We start from the raw sequence: 21,009 nt of genomic DNA, 5'->3' as shown, positions 1-21,009 counted from the left end.
AAAATCGTAGACCCTAGCTTTAAGCCATAGCTTCACTTCTAAAGCAACTCAATCTGTGACACTTCAAGTAAAACACAGTAATCCCTCGCTATAACGCGGTTCACCTTTCACGTCTTGCTGCTTCACGGATTTGCATTGTTTTCTGCATTCTGATTGGCTAAATCGAGGGTGTCCAAAGTCGGTCCTCGAGGGCCGGTGTCCTGCATGTTTTAGATGTGTCCCTTTTTTTAATCAAACCGTGATACAAGGAGCTTGGTCATCAACAGAACTATCCAGGCTTTGATGACAAGGTGTTGACGATTGTTAACTAGAATCAAGTGTGTTGATGCAGGGAAACAACTAAAACATGCAGGACTGCGGCCCTCGAGGACCGACTTTGGACATCCCTGGGCTAAATAGTCTCCCCGCTTCTTCACTTCCTGTGTCCATAACGTTGGTTGCTTAGCAACAATACTGAGAACAGCCAATGAGCTTCAGCAGCAGCTCAAGAACGGGAGCCATTTGCCACTTTTGCACTAGTATCGGTTGAGCCCGGCTCCGCTCAGCGCGGTACGGCACGGTTCCACCCGTGTGTTTTCGCATTGCCAGGGGAGAAGCGGGCAGGTTTGGGTGAAGCTGCTGTGACGTACTCGATTGCGCAACCGCTTTGTTCATGTCGCGCTGATGAGAAATCAGCTGGAGCCGGGAGCGGCTGAGAGTAAAACAGCCCGTCTACATCCCTTTTTAAATTTTTTCTCCTCAGCCACCAGGTTTATGAACATCTGCACCTCAGAGTTGGATCACCAAACAGACGTTTTGCGCTTTATAATAAAATCGCCGCGAGCCGCGAGTCGCCTCGCTCTGACTCCCGCTTCCTGATTCAAACGTCTGACGGCCCCGCCCCCCCGACCAATCAGAGGCGCGGAGGGTGGTGACGGCCCCGCCCCCCGACCAATCGGTGGCGAGGAGGGTGGTGACATCAGAAATAGTCCCTTCTCAGCCCGCAAAGAACCTGGCTGAAATGGTTACAGAAAAAAGTATCGACTTGGAGCGGCTTTACCCGTCTCAGCCCTAGTGCGAAAGCGCAAAATGGGGCCATAGCGGGTAGAACCGGGGAGAAGTGAGACTAATGCAAAAGCGCCATTTGATGAATAGTTCATTACAGTCTCAGATATAATCCATGGTGTCGGTTTATAAGAATCTTTTTGCCCAGATGAAAAAACGAGCGACAACAACGGCCCAGAACTATGTTCTTCTCTTGAAAAACCATGAAAACCAGTCTTGTGCACACATTACAAAACAACTACGGCTTTGTAATGACAACCCAAGGTGACAAAGTTATCTCTGCTGCTGCATCACAAACAATCGATGCAGTAGTAAAGACAGATGATTGAATGATGTGTACATGACTTGGCTGTTAGTTTTGTTGGGCTTTTTGCGACTGAACCACAACCCTAACCTGACCAGTCAGAGTCATCTTAAACTTTGTCACATTTTAAGAAGAACTCCATCTAGGTCGATTTGACAGAAGTTTAAATGCATTTTTAAAGTATTGCAGGCAATTACAGTTTTTTGGAGTTTTTTTTTTTTTAAACAACTCAGAACATTCCTCTTATAATTAATGCCATACACCTCCCATGCTTGAAATGGACATTGGTTAGCACATGAAAACCAATCACCAACCAAACTGTGTGGTGATCTGGTGCCGTGTGGCATCACATCACCACAGTTTCTGCAAGGAAGGAGAACCTCACTAATGGCGCTTTTCCACTAGTACCTACTCAGCCCGACTCGACTTTGCGCTTCTCAACTAGGGGTTGAGTAAATACTTTTTTTTGTAACTACTTTGCTGAGGTTCTAAGCGGCTGAGTCGGGCTGCATCTGACGTCATCACACTGGTTCATTTTATTCAACCAGCAATGGCAGCAAAAGTCTGTTTCATGATCCAACTCTGAGGTGCAGATTTTCATAAACCTGGTGGCCGAGGAGAGAATTAAAAAGATGTAGACGGGCGATAAGGAACGACCAGATCTACCAGGACTTTTCATCAGCGCCGAGACAAACAAACAAGCGTAGCCGCTTGAAGCTTCTTTCACTCTCATTTTTCAACTTGATATCGAACACAAGCCACAGACCCAAGGCAAGGCAAATTTATTTATATAGCACATTTCATGTGCTATATAATGTGCTCAATGTGCTCACCCAGCAGCACATCTATCATCTCCTCCAGGTTCTACATCTTTAGTGTTGTCTTCTTCGTTTAGATACACAATCAAATACTTCACACTGGGTATTGAAAAGAAACGAGGGCAAGGTGAGTGGAGTCGGGCTGAGTAGGTAATAGTGGAAAAGCGCCATATGTGACCTTTAATGGTTAACCACCATAAAACCAGCTCCGTACACCCATAGACATATTTACGTAGACGTCTCATGACATGCTGGAACGTAATCCAGCGTCGCCGCCATATTGGATGGGTCTCCTCACTCCAGGCTAAATTAACTACACTGGAGTTACAGGGTTACAGTTACAGCCAGCACACGCAAGAAGCTGCAAAACAGTTCTTTTTCAAGGGTTTTAGCTCCCGAGCCCCAGTTGCAAGCCTAACAGGGTAGTATAAGACCCTGGAATGACCTGGATTTATTTTTATAGATATATTTATTGAGGGCAATAAGAAAAAAAAAATCAAACTTGTTTCTTTATTAAAATATAAAATTAATTAATTTATACATTTATCAATATGCCATACCATATGTCTTTGTTAAAGAGCATAATAAAAAGTCTTTCAGCATAAAAATGCGTATTTTTAATGTGTGACAGCGTCCTATATCATAACTAAATCTCTGCCGTTTGTAACAAACCAAACCGTGTGAAAATTGTTTTTCCCTCAAATGTATTTCCTTTATGAATATAAATCTTTTCTTGTTTCTTCATTTCAGAAAGTATTTTAGGGGAACCAGGAAATTAAATTTCACTGTTGTCGTTTTGTCCCATTTTTCTCCAGCACACTTTTTTCTGTCGATATTTTCTGTATTTAGGACAGATCAGGACTCCAGGCAAGCCAGACTCCATTAGGGATGCAAATTATCTATTATTTCATTAATTGACAGTTGATAACCTTATCGATCGATCATCGATTAGTTGATAAGCAGCGTTTTTCCCCCATCTGAGATACAATTTTAAATGTATGACATTTTAATGTATTCCTTAATCAAATATTTATTTGATACAAAATTAACAAAAAGACATTTTTTGTACCTAAAGGGATATAATATAAAGTGCACTTCAAGGCTATTAGTAGTAGCAGCAGCCATAATAGTGTCATTTGTGTCAAGCTAATTTTAAGTTCTAGTTACGTTTTAAGTTAGAGTTTTGGCAGTGTTCAAAATAAAATTATGAGACCTGCTGTATTGGAGCACATTTTCTTTTAGGTAAAACTGTAGCGGGGACAGATGTTTAGAGAAACCTATGTATGTACCGGGTGAAGGCTGATTTATGGTTCCGCGTTACAACTAGGCATGGGGCGATATACGATATTATCGCATATCGCGATAAAAAACGGCCGCGATAACGTTATCGTGGGGTACTGTAATTATCGCCGAATTTTATTTATTTATTTTTTTTTGGTCACACAAGGCTACCAGCCAGGTAGAAGCCAGTGTTATTTTTTTCATGTATTTTATTAATATTATTTATTATTATTATTTATTTAATATTTTTTCAGAGAGTAGTACAATCCGTGTGCATTTGACTACTGTGGCACTTTATTTTCACTCAATCTTTGTGTTGGCCATGCAGCTTTTGTTTTGTATACTACAGAGTAGGGTTGCACGGTATACCGGTACCAGTATAGTACTGCGGTACTAGAGTTTTGAAAACGGTACTATACCAGCATTTAAAAACAAACGGTACTTTTATATATTTTTTCTATGCAAACGAATTGGTAAATTGGAGCCTGTCTCTTTAAGCACGGCGAGCTCAGCGAGTGTGACGTAGTTGCAGAAGCAGAGCCGCCTCCCCCTCCCACTCGCATGCGGAGGAGAGAGAAACGAGAAGTTGCGTGTTATTAGACAGACAGAGCGGGTTGAAATAAAATTGAAATAAAAAGAGATGGCAGCTGCAGAAAAGCCCGTACTTTTGGACAAAATGCGGGCCCGAAGTACGGTGTGGAAATATTTCGGGTTCAAACCGAGCGATAAGGGTGAACCACTGAACCAGACGCACCGCAGTGCAAGCGCTGCTACAACGCGTGTCTCGCAAAAGGAGGCAACACTTCAAACTTGTCCAAACGTTTAAAGGAAAACCACGCGGATTTGTTCCACGACTTCAGTCAAGAATGATAGGTGATAACTTTGTTCACCAGTTCACTGCACTGTCATGTCAATGAAAGAGGCACAGAGCCTCTCCCAGCCCGTAGTAAACCTACAGTAGCCTATACAGAGAGTTAAAACATGTCCATGGTTAATAAATGCAATTTTTAAAATATAAAAAAAAATAAATTACATTCTTAAAATATTTAAATAAATTCCACAGACTAGAATATAACTTTAATATATTTTTTATATTTTAATATTATTTAATGTTTCATATATATTATAAACCATTAAGGCAATGAATTATATTAATTAATATTATATATTAAAACACACTTTTGTAAAACATTCCATTAGCCTACAATATCTAATCCTATCCTAGAGGACTGTCTCAGAAAATTAGAATATTGTGATAAAGTTCTTTATTTTCTGTAATGCAATTACAAAAACAAAAATGTCATACATTCTGGATTCATTACAAATCAACTGAAATATTACAAGCCTTTTATTATTTTAATATTGCTGATCATGGTTTACAGTTTAAGATTAAGATTCCCAGAATATTCAAATTTTTTGAGATAGGATATTTGAGTTTTCTTAAGCTGTAAGTCATGATCAGCAATATTAAAATAATAAAAGGCTTGCAATATTTCAGTTGATTTGTAATGAATCCAGAATGTATGACATTTTTGTTTTTGTAATTGCATTACAGAAAATCACAATATTCTGAGACAGTCCTGTAGATAATAGAATGATCCTCAATTTATTTTTCAAGTTATGCCCATTTAATGTTTCATGTGGCCTATAGTTTCAAAACACAAACCTTTTGAACAATGAGAACAAGTAAAATAAAGCAATGGAATTCAAATTAAAATGACCATGTTAATTAAAATACTGTACCCCCTCCCTCCCCCAATTACAGAAGTCCAGTGCTCCTGGCTCAGAGAGGGTGACACCACCCACTCAGAAGCAGGAGTTTTTGCTGCTACAGTATTTTATTTAACATCGTGACTTTAATTTGAATGGCATTGCTTTATTTTACTTGTTCACACTGTTCTAAAGGTTTGAACATTTTAATATCCCATGCCAATTATCTATTTTATTTATTGTTGTTATTGTTCCCAAAGTCTGCTTTAAAATAAAGGAAAATATTGACATTGAGAGAGTTCCACCTTTTTACAAAAAGTATCGAAAAGTATCGAAATACATATTGGTATCGGTATCGAAACAGAAATTTGGTATCGTGACAACCCTACTACAGAGCAGTGCCTTTATTTTATAATTTTTCCAGAGAGCCGTACTAAGTAGCAGGCAGCCAGCCACTGTTAAAGTTTCATAGAGTAATACAATCAGTGTGCATTTGGCTCTACTTTGTCACTTTATTTCTATTTGTCACTTATTTCTTTCGACTCTCAGGGAAGTATTTTCTTACAAAAAAAGAAAGTTCAAATAAGTACCGGTACTATAGTTTACACTTTGTAATGCATAACATTTACAGTACACTATTTGTTCTCTACCTCAAGTGTCACTGTGTTGAGAATGATTTGAGAATAAATGTTCTGAAGGAACCAGTGGATCCACGGTTAGGGTTTTTCCTTGCATTTTAAGAATTTTATAAGCGACACGCTAATATCGTGATAATATCGTAATCGTGATATTTTTGTCCACTAATATCGTGATATGAAATTTTCATATCGTCCCATGCCTAGTTACAACAACGCAGAGCCTACGCCGTAGGCTACGGCGTAGGCTCTGCGTCGATTTAAGGCGGAACCATAATTCAGGCTTTAGGGGAGCATATCGGAGAACAACCAGAAGAATATAGAGTGGATTAAAAATAAAAGTTAAGCACTGAGCTACATGTGTCTCCCGTCTAGGCCATTGCAGACTCATTGCCTGAGCATGTTACTAACCACCAAACATATCCGCCGTCTCTTTCTTCTAACTTTATGTGCGCGGCGCAGCGCCTTGTGTCGCATTTGATGTGGTCCGGGCGTAATACCGGCTGGTGAAATTAAACGAAAAAAATAAATAAATGAATAGATTAATTGTAATCGTTAATTTTAATCGGGTAATTTCATAACGGCAATTAATCGAAAATCGATTAATTGTTAACATCCCTAGTCTCCATACTCTTCTTCCAAAAGCTGGGCATACACTGTGCGATATTTTAAATCGTATGAGACTGCCCCATCTCACACTGCACGACTAGATTGCGGAGTTCAAAAGTTCACATCCCACGATTTATGGTCTCACACTGTACGAGCCCATGCTGGGCTCGCATTTAAACTTCTGCGACCCGTCTGCTCACACTATACGATCATAATCCTCCCGTCGGACCTCTGTGTACTGGAACTCGAGGCCGGTTTTGGGGCAGGGGTGGGCTGTTCCCACACCCAAACGTACGTCCTGCCCACCCGATCAAAGGTTATGGGGATCCTTTATTTTTTTATAATTTTATATATATATATATATATATATATATATATAAAAAATCCCAAAATATCTGTACCGTTTCTGATTGGGTGGGCACTGCGCATCATTTTTAGACACAACGAAGAACGCATACCGCAAAAGTTGTGTCTCGGCGGAGGGACCCGGCGTCCCAGCAAAATGAGAAGAGAAAAAAGAGGTTTTCCGAACAGCAGACAGCGCACACACTGAAGGCTGATTTATGGTTCCGCGTTACACCAACGCAGAGCCTACGGCATAGGGTACGCCGTAAGGCTGATTTATGGTTCTGCGTTACACCAACGCAGAGCCTACGGCGTAGGGTATGCGGCGACCCGCCCCGTACGTGGAAATGCTCTTTTTTTGCTATTAAAACATGATTTGTAATGTGAATTTGCAACACTTAAACTACAAATAATAGTTTTTGACGTAACATCAGAGATTGCGCATGCTCTCTGCGAAAGGATGAGGCAAATCGGGTCGCAGCACTGCTTCAACTGTGTGATTCCTTCACGAGGAGCGACCAGGATTTCAAACATGCTTGATTTTCTTGCGACCTCACGATTCCTGATCGGGAGCTCGTCGTGAGGTGTTAATCTCTCGTCGTTACCCCACGTACACTGCACGAGGCACGAGCAACGATTGGGTCAAAATCGGGCTCGATCAAAAAAAAGTCGCACGACTGGAAAATCGGCTCAAAACGAGCCGATAATCGCACAGTGTATGCCCGGCTTAAGTCGTGTGTTTATGTGCAGAATGTAGTTTTAACATTTTTTTGTTGAAAAATACATGCACACCCGTGGAAAAGATGGTCTCCAAGTCAGCATACATTGTTCTAAAATACCAATATACTTTTGTCAAGACACAACTGTGAATAACCTTTTCTAAGGGCACTAAGGTCATAGATCCTGGCGTTTGCACTTGTTGCTGTAATCTGGATGGCCCTTTAGTCTTTGTCCCAGAATACACAGCACCCCCTTTTCTTCCAAAAAAAGATCTAGAGTACTGATGTGTTTTGCAGTTTTTAGATTGGTGATAACAGGTGTCCAGTTTAGGCTTTCGCTTTTGCCTGAAGATTCTTCCTCTAGCTGCCTTAGTCCTCTCTAAGACCAAGAGAGTGGACCATAAAACTCCAGTTCTTAGATCTTCACACTGGCTTCCTCTCTGTCACAGATTAGATTTTAAAATCCTGCTGTTGGTTTATAAATCTTTGAATGGTCTAGAGCCGAAATACATCTCAGATCTCCTGGTCCATTAGGAACCAACCAGAACCCTCAGGTAATCAGAGCCACGCCTACTTTCTGTACCCAGAGTTAGAACCAAACACTGCAAGGCAGTGCTTAACATTTATGCTCTTCACCTAACAAACAAACTCCCAGAATGCATCAGGGCTGCCGAAACTCTCACTTGCTCTAAGTCAAGGTTGAAAACTTTTTTATTTACTGCTGTATTTCAGTAATCCCCCACAATGCACTGCAACCTTTATTTCTTGCATCTCATTTGTTTTATTTTTAACTTTCATCTGTCTTTAGTTCTGTTAAGTCTCTTACTTTTTAATACATTTTTTTATTATTTTTCATGTAAAACACTTTGAATTGTCTTGCACATGAAAAGCAGTGCTATACAAATAAATATGCGTTGCTAGAATGATTTTACGCATCTTTGTTAAAATGCTATGTTTAATATCACAAGAATTTATTGACACTTTGGAGATACTCTGCCCATCTAATTTGTGAAAAGCCCTTTTCACACAATAATCACATTATATCTGCAGCATCTGTCTGTAGCTACTCCTCTTCCCAATTGCAAATAGACAGCCCTAACCACGTCAGTTACTTACAGCATGTCGGCTTTTGCCCCTTTTGCACTAGTACCACCTCGGCTCGGTTCTACCCGTTTTGCCCTTTTGCACTAGGGCTGAGACGGGTAGAGCCGCTCCAAGCCGATACTTTTTTCTGTAACCATTTCAGCGAGGTTCTATACGGGGCTGAGCAGGGACTATTTCCGACGTCACCACCCTCCGCGCCAGTGATTGGTCGGGGGGCGAGGAGGTCACCACCCTCCGCGCCTCTGATTGGTCGGGGGCGGGGCCGTCAGACGTTTGAATCAGGAAGCAGCAGTCAGAGCGAGAGCGACCCGCGGCTCGCAGCGATTTTATTATAAAGCGCAAAACGTCTGTTTGGTGATCCAACTCTGAGGTGCAGATGTTCATAAACCTGGTGGCTGTCGAGAAAATTAAAAAAGGGATGTAGACGGGCTGTTTTACTCTCAGCCGCTCGCGGTTCCAGCTGATTTCTGATCAGCGCCGACATGAACAAAGCGGTTGCGCAATCGAGTACGTCACAGCAGCTTCACCCCAACCTGCCCACTTCTCCCCTGGCTGTGGAAAAACAAACGGGTAGAGGCGGGTAAAGGCGTGACGAGCCGAGTCGGGCCGAGTAAGTCCTAGTGCAAAAGTGCCAATTTGAGGAATCCTTTTTTTCCCCAACTATTTCTCAAGGCAGATCAAAGGGTGTACTGAAAATGCCCCAGCATTCTACTCTGGAGTCCATCACAAACAAAACTAATCAACTGACAATCAACTGAAAACTCCTACTTTGCAAGCTCTGTGCGAGTGGCGTAAGGCTCAGCCAATCATGCATACTATACTAGACTGTACCATGTCATAATTAGTCACCAGTAGATATAACCACATATAATATTGTTTTTCATTCAGCTCCTTTCTACCAATACATTGGCCTTGTACCAACCGACTGGAAAAAAATGGTCTTTTATTTGAAAGACACAAAATACAAAACAATGCTGTGCATTTGCCCTATTGTTACAGTTTGTAATGCTGACAAGTGTTTAAGTTTTAAAGAGAAAGCCAGGCCAACCATTTTCCACAAACTGAACTAAAAGGAAATGTCAGGTTTGCATTATGCATCTTCAGTTTCATACAAGTACAAATATTTAGCCACAAACTGAATAGTTTCTCTCATGTATGATTTGACTTTTTTAATCCAGAAATTTAACAACTAAAATTAAATAAATAAAAGTAAATAAATACATACAATTTTACATCATAAAAAAGATTGATTCATGCTCACCTTATAAGTGTAAGAGGAGATTTATTTTTGTGAAGAAGGTTATTTTGGTAATTCAGGGTTCATTATTTTATAAATATATTCTTTATATTCTGATGTAAATCAGGGACTATAATGACACTAGTCAGTTTATCTTGGTACGCGCAGCAGGGTTGTAGTGATTAGTCTGTTTTAGATTGGGCAGAGTGATACGCCACAGTACAGCACTAGGTGCTGTGTTGATGTTCTAAAATCCTACACTGTTGAGGGACATTAAAGTACACTGGAACTCAGCAGAAGTTGTCCCCGTGTTTATCCTACTCACCACCCCAATTTAATTTAATAAGGTACGGCTAAATTCTACACCAGACTTAAAAGTTCAGAGCTCAAAACCCTGCAAGAGTCCTGTGATCGGGACCGCAAAACGGTACTAGTTTCTTCTGAGTGGAGTAAGATTTTGGTCCGCGGGTCGAGGCCGGTCGGCACGCGTTTCTAGTCAACACAATAGATTAATATTAATAACCCAATATTGTGATACAGTTTGGCACCTCCACGACACTTATCGTGACGTTTTTGTATCGCAAAATTTCGTGGCACGATATATTGTTACACCCCTAGTGTATCGTTACACCCCTACAATCCAGAGTAGGGCTGCACAATATATCAAAACTGTATCGTTATCCCAAACACCAAAAAATATTGCAATAAATTTTACTCTATTATTTCTATATGGCATACACACACACACACACTTTTTTTTTTAATTCAATGTGGCCCGGGTCAACCACAATTGTGATTGGTCGATTCTTTAACTCAATTTAATCGCAAGGAAAGTAGCAAAATGGTAAATGGCTTACACTTATATAGCGTTTTCCAGCTGTACTCCTACAGCCCCAAAGCGCATTACACTGCAGACATTCACATGCACACATTCACACAGCGGTTGTCGGCGGAGCTGCCACACAACGGCGCTGGCCTGACAACCGGGAGCAACCGGGGGATTCAGTGTCTTGCCCAAGGACACTTTGGTGGACACACACAGGAGGAACTAGGGTTGGAACCAGTGACCTTCGGGTTCATGGGTGTGAGAGAACTCCAGACAGCTGCTCTGAGTTGAGAGCTCAGCGCAGAGAACTCAATAATGATATATAAATAATATCATTATTGCACATTTCAGCTACGATACTGCATACCGCACAGTTTCCTAATATCATGCAGCTCTAATCCTGAGTTAACTCAACTTTAATGTAATGCACGCTTTGTAGAAGCCTTTTTTTTTAGCTAAAGAGAATATCTCATTTGGTGGAAGACTGTCTTGACATAAATGTGCTCTTTTTCACAAATGTAAAATTCTCAAACACTCTTACAAAATCTGATTTCTGATCAGCGCCGACATAAACAAAGCGGTTGCGCAATCGAGTACGTCACAGCAGCTTCACCCCACTTCTCACCTGGCTGTGGAAAAACAAACGGGGACAAAACGGGTGGAGGCGGGTAGAGGCGTGACAAGCCGTGTCGGGCCAAGTAAGTACTAATGCAAAAGTACCATTAGGTAGAGCACTGGGTGATAAAGAAAAAAAAAAGTCAGAGAAAGAAAAGGAGGGCACAGCAAAGCCGCTAACTCAGCTGAACGTAACAGAGACCTATAAACGACAGCAAAATAAAGAAATACATCACCAGATAATGGATTCATATGCTGATTCATATCATCAGCTGTTTTTCATTGTAGAAGACATCGGGTTTAAACGCATCTAGGGCTGAAACAATTCCTCGAATAATTTGAGTAATTCGATTACAAAAAATGATGGAGGAATTTTCTCTGCCTCGAGGAATCATTAAATTTTGCAGCTCAAAGCAGGTATTTACCCGGACTACATTTAATGCGGCACAACGCGCTGACGCCGGGCACGAGAAGAAAGAGGCGGCAGATATGTTTGGTTTTAGTAACATGCCATGCTCAGGCATAGAGATTATATATATATATATATATATATATATATATATATATATATTATATATATATACACACAGTGGTGGACAGTAACAGAGTAAATTTAGTTGAGTACTGTACTTAAGTACATATCCAGAGGATTTGTACTTCACTTGAGTATTAGATTTCTTTGGTACTTATTACTCTTACTTGAATACATTTCCAAGACAAATATTTTTACTTTTACTCGAGTAAATTTCTAGGAAGGCTGAAAAGTACTCGTTACTTTCAGGTCTGCTCTTTTTTCTTCTTCCCTAAAATCCTATTGGACACAAGCTGTTTTTGTCAAAGGAGGAGACCTATCACAGTGCACCCTCTCCACTGGGATGTACATAAAGCGGAAATACGTCAAGCCTCCTCAAAACGATACCGCCAGTAGCCTGCGTTTGTCAAGACAGAGCCGCAACAAGTCAAGACATAGCCGCAACAATGGCTACGCCTGTGTCAGGCGAAGAAAGACAATCCGCTGAGTCTGATAATGAGCCGGACTCGGAGCATGGACTTTCACAAAATCCTTGGCCGTATCTTAACTCAATGTTTGAGTTCGACCGAGTAAAAAACGAGGCTGGTTTCAAAGAGTTAATTCTCAGAAACAAGAGTTAAAAGATCCTTAAATTAATTTAGAAAAAATATAGTAATTTACTGATGTGGAAAATAAGAAATTTACTCTTACTCTTACTTAAAGTAAATTTAAAAGAATTTACTTTTGGATACTTAAGTACCTTTAAAAGCAAGTACTTTTCTACTCTTACTCGAGAAATATTTTGACTGAGCTACTTTTACTTGTAACGGAGTAAATTTTGACCAGTAGTATTTGTACTCTTACTCAAATACTGGGGTCGACATCTGCAATGGCCCAGACGGGAGACACATGTAGCTCAGTGTAGGGCTGCAGCTATCGAATATTTTAGTAATCGAGTATTCTACTGAAAATTCCATCGATTAATCGAGTAATCGGATAAAACATATATTTGTTTAGTTAAAGAGCAATTATAAATATACATAAGATGTTAGATGTTAATTGACATCAAGACTAAATTATTTAATACAGTAGGTTCATGGCTGTGCATTTAAAAACCCTGAACTTACACCAGTCGACCAAATTCACTGCCTTCACTCAAAGTTTTAAGTTAGAGTTTTGATAGTGTTCAAAATTAAATTATGAGACCTGCTGTATTGGAGCACATTAGGCACCAGTGCTGCTTGTTTTATCCATGAATGACTACAGAGTAGGGGTGGGCGATATGACCTAAAATTAATATCACGGTATTTTTCATCTTTTGAACGGTGACGGTATAATATCACGGTATTGCAGCCCTAGTTTGAACGCATTGTTAGCTTCTTGGTACGCGCAGCAGGGTTGTAATTATTTCACTGATGAATGTCCGCCAGAGTTATACCAGACTATATACAGTCACATCCAAACCTCATGCAGGACGACAGTCGTGTCAGTCGCTTCACGAGTGACATCTGGAGTTCTAGTGTGAAGAGTTTCACTCACAAGAGTTTCCTCACACGCCGTGGATGCTATCGCTAAAGCTCCTGCAAAGTTTTCATAATTAATTTTCTATTTTAAGATTGAATTCCTTTTTACAAAGGAAAACTAAGGTTTATAGTTTACAACTTGTATAAACTCTAAGAGAGACATGTCTGCTGTTGTCTGTGTTGGTGTACTGCACATGTTGTGTTGTACATATTTATTACCACAGGAAAGCTTAAGCTAGTAAGCTACACTTACTCTTTTTAAGTCGTCTCTAGGGTGAAATAGAGGGTGAAATATTGAATATTGCCTCAGCCTGCGATAAAACAGTCAATTCATGATACTTTCTCATCTCCTAATTTTGATACCTAATAATACAATGTCAGTGTTGTGTACACGAGACAACACTATTGAAGAGTTTATGGATTTCATGCTGTGATACTGCTTTTAGAGATCGGTTATCGGTGATCGGCCCTCAAAATCCTGATCGGTGCATCTCTACTCAACCTAGTTTCTTTTCCATAACAATCCAGCACCCAGATCAATGTAGAACCTGGAGGAGATGATAGATGTGCTGCTGGATCTGTGGCTTGTGTTCAATATCAAGTTAAAAAATGAGAGTGAGAGAAGCTTCAAGCAGCAACGCTTTTTTTGTTTGTTTGTTTGTGTCGGCGCTGCTGAAAAGTCAGCTGGAGCCGTGAGCAGCTATGAAGAGACAGAGCTCCTGGTAGATCTGGTCGTTCCTTATCGGCCGTCTAGGTTTATGAACATCTGCACCTCAGAGTTGGATCACCAAACAGACTTTTGTACTGCCATTGCTGGTCGAATAAAATGAACAAGAATCCGTCAGAGTCTCTCTTTCTCTGATTTCCACATCCTGACTCAGACGTCTGACTCCAACCCCCCGACCAATCGGTGTCCTGTAGTGTGATGACGTCAGATAGACAAGTTTTTGAGCCGTTTCCGCTCTACTTCCTGAAGTACTCCCGTTGATGCAATCTACTTCCGTTCTGGCGGACTAGTTCTGTATTGCTAGCTAGCACTGGCGTTGTGCCGAGTGCCGACATAGCACTGACAAAGAGGATATAGCAATTACATGGATATTTCAAAGAAGAAAAGTGGTTGGGGAACGACATGTGCGGTGGTTGGTTGTAAGAACTGGAGAAAGCACCTGAACGAGTGGTCAGATAGAGAGTGCTACGACCACAAACCAGCTACGAAGAGGCAACGTCCACGCGCTCCGTTGTTTACTTTTTTTTGCAAGCCTGATACCGACTCGGAATCAAGGACCTGGCTGAAGGTATTAAATCTAAAAAAAACACTGCGCAACATTTTTGTCTGTTCGCATCACTTTGTTGACAAAAAACCAACAAAGGATAATCCTTTCCCTGAGTTGTGGTTGGGTTACAATCGCTCTCCCCAGCCAAAGAGACATAAACTCACCCGGCGGACCGCTGCCTCCCCCAAGAGAAAGAAACGCAGACTTGAATCTGAGGATAAGTTCAGCAACTTTAGCTTTAACACACACACTTTGCACTCTAGCCAAGTAGACTATGATGTAGTTTGGACACCAAAAATAAAGACATATAGGCCTAGGCTACAATGGTCAAATAATCTTGTTACCTTCCATAGGAATCGCAGCTGACTGGGAACACGGTTGGTCCAGCAACACACGAACATCCCGCCGTTTTGACTTCTCCAGCTTCAGTTACAGCACTCAAGCTTTATGCCACGCATTGTTCAAACACTGGCTAGGCTCTACATTTGCTTTCAAATAAACACAACGATCATGTTTGTATGACATGACACAACAGACTTTGTTGTTGTGCAGGTATTGATAAGCCTCAGAGGCTTTCAGATTGTCCATTGCTTTTCCATCTATTGCCATGGATTGCACGAAGTAGGAGCAAATCTTGCCGTCCGTTCTGCTGGGCCATGTCATCATGTTCTCCTCCCAGTTCTGCACTGAATTCGGGTGGGGAGAGTAACGCCATCTCCAGTCAACGTAGTAGAACCGTGTTCCCATTGCAATGACATAGTTGTCGACATTAAAAGCTCACGAGCAGCGAGTCTTTGCTTTAGGCTAGTATCCATGCCGCTGCGCTTACACCGGTAGACGCTGCACTTACACCGGTAAACGCTGCGCTTACACCGGTAGACGCTGCGCAAACCACTTCCGGCGGAAATGAAATGCATTTCTGTAGGGTAATGGCGGCGCCCAGGTCTTGGTGCGTAAAACTTTCTATACAGCCGACTCAGCCGCTTAGAACCTCAGCAGAGTAGTTACAGAAAAGTATCTACTCGGCACGTTAGACCCCCAGTGGAAAAGAACCAAACCGAGTGGAGGCGAGTCGAGCTGAGTAGGTACTAGTGGAAAAGCGCCGTTAGAAATCTAGTTTGATCAAACTGGGAAGAAAGCTGGTCATAAGCCGCGGCCACTGTAGTGTTTTGGATAAGAATGGATACATACAACACCGTGTATACTCAACGATCAGAACAAACTGGTCAAGAATCATCTCATGATCAACAGCTGCCAAGTGAGTCATCCAGTCATTTCTGATTACTATAGCCTATACACAAATTACTTATGGTTGTCTGCATTGAATGGATACCTCCATTTTTTTATTTTGAGCTTCTGTTGCACATTTGAGCCCTAGTCAACTTGGTTTACTTCTCTGGTAGCAACAGCTCACATTGGTGACATCTCAGACTGATCAGACGCTTTAAACTGGGATAACAACAAACATGCACTTGCCTGGATGTCTCTATATTCGCTGAAATAAGTTGATTCAACAGTAGACTGAAGTAGCAGCTTTACAGGCGACTGCACCTACACATCACCCATCTACACATGAACAACCACACACAGCTACAGGCAGGTGGAGCAGCTTTACAGGCTACTGCATCACCCATCTACACATGTCCACAAGAACAACCATACACAGCTACAGACAGGTGGAGCAGCTTTACAGGCTACTGCATCACCCATCTACACATGTCCACAAGAACAACCATACACAGCTACAGACAGGTGGAGCAGCTTTACAGGCTACTGCATCACCCATCTACACATGTCCACAAGAACAACCATACACAGCTACAGACAGGTGGAGCAGCTTTACAGGCTACTGCATCACCCATCTACACATGTCCACATGAACAACCATACACAGCTACAGACAGGTGGAGCAGCTTTACAGGCTACTGCATCACCCATCTACACATGTCCACATGAACAACCATACACAGCTACAGACAGGTGGATCAGCTTTACAGGCTACTGCATCACCCATCTACACATGTCCACATGAACAACCATCTACACAGCAGCAGAGCAGAGCCCAGGCCAGGGACAGAGAGCACCAACCGCAGGCAGGTGGAGCAGGCAGACAGACAGGTGGAGCAGGCAGACAGACAGGTGGAGCAGGCAGACAGACAGGTGGAGCAGACAGACAGACAGACAGGTGGAGCAGACAGACAGACAGACAGGTGGAGCAGACAGACATACAGACAGGTGGAGCAGACAGACATACAGACAGGTGGAGCAGACAGACAGACAGACAGGTGGAGCAGGCAGACATACAGACAGGTGGAGCAGGCAGACATACAGACAGGTGGAGCAGGCAGACATACAGACAGGTGGAGCAGGCAGACATACAGACAGGTGGAGCAGGCAGACATACAGACAGGTGGAGCAGGCAGACAGACAGACAGGTGGAGCAGGCAGACAGACAGGTGGAGCAGACAGACAGACAGGTGGAGCAGACAGACAGACAGGTGGAGCAGGCAGACAGACAGGTGGAGCAGGCAGACAGGTGGAGCAGACAGACAGGTGGAGCAGACCCCGGTTTGGAGTAAACATTACTCATCACTTCCTGACCAGCGTTTACCAGTAGCGGCGCCAGACCAAGCAACCAGTTAATGGGTTGATGTCGCCTGATCTCAGGGTGTCGGGGTGAGACGAGTGTCGGGGTGAGATCAGAGTCGGGGTGAGAGGAGCGTCGGGGTGAGAGGAGCGTCGGGGTGAGAGGAGCGTCGGGGTGAGAGGAGCGCCGGGGTGAGATCAGCGTCGGGATGAGATCAGCGTCGGGATGAGACGAGTGTCGGGGTGTCGGGGTGAGAGGAGTGTCGGGGTGAAAGGAGTGAGATCAGTGTCGGGGTGAGAGGAGTGTCGGGGTGAGAGGAGTGAGATCAGTGTCGGGGTGAGACGAGTGTCGGGGTGAGAGGAGTGAGATCAGTGTCGGGGTGAGAGGAATGTCGGGGTGAGAGGAGTGATATCAGTGTCGGGGTGAGAGGAGTGTCGGGGTGAGAGGAGTGAGATCAGTGTCGGGGTGAGACGAGTGTCAGGGTGAGAGGAGTGAGAGGAGTGTCGGGGTGTCGGGGTGAGAGGAGTGAGCAGTATCGGGGTGAGAGGAGTGATATCAGTGTCGGGGTGAGAGGAGTGTCGGGGTGAGAGGAGTGAGAGGAGTGTCGGGGTGAGACGAGTGTCGGGGTGAGAGGAGTGAGAGCAGTATCGGGGTGTCGGGGTGAGAGGAGTGAGCAGTATCGGGGTGAGAGGAGTGAGAGCAGTATCGGGGTGTCTGGGTGAGAGGAGTGAGAGCAGTATCTGGGTGAGAGGAGTGAGAGCAGTATCGGGGTGAGAGGAGTGAGAGCAGTATCGGGGTGAGAGGAGTGAGAGCAGTATCGGGGTGAGAGCAGTATCGGGGTGAGAGGAGTGAGAGCCCCGGCGGCCGGAGCCTCCAGGCCTCGTCCCCCCCGGGTGCAGCAGCAGCTCTGCGGGGCAGCAGAGCAGCTCTCCCCCGCAGCAGCTGCACGCAGGGCGGCCTGAGCGGCCTGAGCGGGCCGGACCAGGTCTGGTCCTGCAGCCCAAGAGCCAGCAGCACAACACGGGGAGCAGGACTAGGAAACGCCGAGGCTTCTGCAGGAGCCGGGGCTGCTAGCCTCAGCTAGCATCAGATAGCCTCAGCTAGCTCCAGCTAGCCCCTGCTAGCGGAGCTAAGCTGCTGTTTCCCCCCGTGTTAACAGCACCGAGCCCCGGGCCGGGGCCCGGGGCCGCGCGGAGCGCTGCTTACCTGGGCCGGGGTCCTGCTGCTCGGGGCGGGGGTCTGAGGCGGGTGTGCGGGCAGAGCTGCTCGGGTTTTAGCTCGTGTTTTCGTGTTTGTGTCGTGTTGTCGCTCCTCCGTGGCTGCTCGTGCACGCCAGCGCTGTGAACCCGCACCAGCGTCACAGCTCCGCGGGGACGCGCACCGGCTGAAGAAGTTGGGGTCGGGGGCGCATGCGCACGAGCAGCTCAGGGAGAGACGCTCCGGTGTTGTGCAAAACTGCCAGAATCTGATTTCTTATGATCTCTGGCCGCGGGAGCGCGCACAGCAGCCAGTTGAACGATAGCGCTAAAACGTCAGATTTCCAGATTATGAAGCTCAAGAATGAGATCAAGTCATATTTAGGCAGAAACAACTTTTCATTAACTGTATTTGGCCTTCAATCAATTTGTGGCAGGTGAAAATGCCTATTTTGTGTTGTAATGGTCCTTTAAAAGAGTTCAAAGCAATCATGTGAGCTCTAGTGTTTATATTACGAAGCTCAAGAATGAGATCAAATCATATTTAGGTAGAAACAACCTTTCATTAATTGTATTTGGCCTTCAATCAATTTTTGGCAGGTAAAAAGACCCATTTTCAGGGAGGAATCAGATTCTGGCAGGCAGGCAATCACTTTTTGGCACGACACCGGATCAAGCAACAAAAATATTATATTGTTATATATTATAGTATGGTACGACGGAGTATTAGGGTCAAACTAAGAAAAAAAAAAAAGGAAATTACGAAAATAAAGTAATAATAATATGACAATAAAGTCGTAAAATGACGAGAATAAAGTCGTAATATTTTGAGCATAAAGTCGTCATATTACGAGAATAAAGTCGTAATATTAAAGTTATAGTATGCAATGTTTGAGAGCTAGCAAGATTTGAAAGTGGCACCTCCTCTAAGCCCCGCCCCCTCCTCCCCCTCCCAGCTTAAATCATGTAAAAACTCTAACCAATCCGTTTCATTCGGTCCGAATGAAACGGATTGGTCCAAGACAAGAGGCTTGGCAGGGGGGGAAAGAACCAATCAGATGCCTTCATGCCGCCCAAGTAGGGTACGGCGTAGGGTACGCCGTACCCTACGCCGTAGGGTATGCTGTAGCCGTGGCTCTAGAGCCTGCAGCGCACCGCCAGCCGCTCTCCGCTCCCTGCTCTCTGCTCTCCACTCTCGCCGGGATGGAGACGCCGGTGGGCAGGATGCACGTTTGGGTGGGCACAGCCCCACCTGCCCCCCCCTAAAACCGGCCTCGCTTACAGGTGAATGAGACATGGGGTACTTTTGTTGAAAATGTGCTGTCCAAAATGTCCTGGAAAACTTGACTCCTGCAAATGCGCGTTCCCCAAAGTTTGTGGGGGCGTGGCTTTGGACGGAGCACTGACGGGAGGGGGAGGAGGGGGCGGGGCCTAGAGGAGGTGCCACTTTCAAATCTTGCTAGCTCTCTAAAATCATGGATAATACCTTTAACTTCACAAGATGCTCAATATTCAACATTTTAACACACTCTTCCTGTTAGAGTTCTCATAAATGAACACTTTATTCTTGTAATATTACGACTCTATTCTCATAAATTATAACTTTATTCTCGTAATGTTACGACTTTATTCTGGTAAGGTTACGACTTTATTCTCGTAATGTTACGACTTTATTCTCGTAATATTACGACTTTATTCTCATAAATTACGACTTTATTCTCGTAATATGACGACGTTATTCTCGTAATGTTACGACTTTATTCTCGCAACATTATGACTTTATTCTCGTAATTTTACGACTTTATTCTCATTATATTATGACTTTATTCTCGTAATTTCCAATTTTTTTGTCTTAGTTTGGCCCTTATACTCCATCGTAGTATGGTGATATCATTTTGTTATATGTTTTAATATTATACAAATGATTATGTTATATTAGGATATTATATTATTATATGCTATTATAGCATTACATATATTACTTTATATATATCGTGCTATATTATATCACTCTATATGATAATTATCTATTTATTTATTTTTCAAATTAATATTCTTAATTTATTTATTTACTTTCATTATATTATTTACACACACACACACACACACACACACACACACACACACACACACACACACACACACACACACCTAGATACATATCATTGTAACTCGATGTTGTCTTTTGTTTTTGTTGTTCGTACTGTATGTTAATAAAAAAGAAGAAAAAAAAAGCAACACAAAATACACGCATGAAATATGCACGAATTAATATGTTTGAGAAATTCATGTCATTTCTTTTCGTTTTCACAATAAAAAACGAATATGGTGTTTGCTGTTGCTCACATGCATGCTGTCTGCATGGAATCTGCAGTTTTTATTTTATTTATTTCTTTGACGGTTTTATTCTATTTTTTACAAAATTACATATTGAAAAGGTGTTTTTCTTGGATTTAAAGAGCTAGGGCTGGGTATCGATTTAAATGTCAAGAATCGATTCGATTCCGATTCTTAAAGGAGCATGAGGCAAGAATAAGAAATGAGACTCATTAGCGCCACGACGACCGTCGGGGTTCCTGCAGCCAACAGCGAAGCCGGCACGAGAGCGCCGTTCAAATGAAGCTCTAAATATGACTTACAGTACAATGTTATCTTACCTGGTCAGTAGGAA

At 43.0% G+C, this 21,009-nt stretch overlaps 1 protein-coding gene across 1 annotated transcript in view; it reads right to left on the bottom strand.

Annotated features, from left to right (window-relative positions):
• The window catches only part of siah1 (siah E3 ubiquitin protein ligase 1), a 75,337-nt gene extending 56,835 nt beyond the window's left edge, over positions 1-18,502 (bottom strand). Inside the window, exon 1 of the mRNA XM_061722338.1 lies at positions 18,349-18,502. The gene's annotated coding sequence lies outside the window, so the exon portion shown is untranslated. The remainder of the gene's footprint in view (positions 1-18,348) is intronic.
• Positions 18,503-21,009: the final 2,507 nt, after the last annotated feature.

Source organism: Cololabis saira, chromosome 5 (genome assembly GCF_033807715.1).
Source record: "Cololabis saira isolate AMF1-May2022 chromosome 5, fColSai1.1, whole genome shotgun sequence".
In the NCBI taxonomy this organism is placed as follows: domain Eukaryota; kingdom Metazoa; phylum Chordata; class Actinopteri; order Beloniformes; family Belonidae; genus Cololabis; species Cololabis saira.
This window is presented reverse-complemented; position numbering and strand designations above follow the sequence as displayed.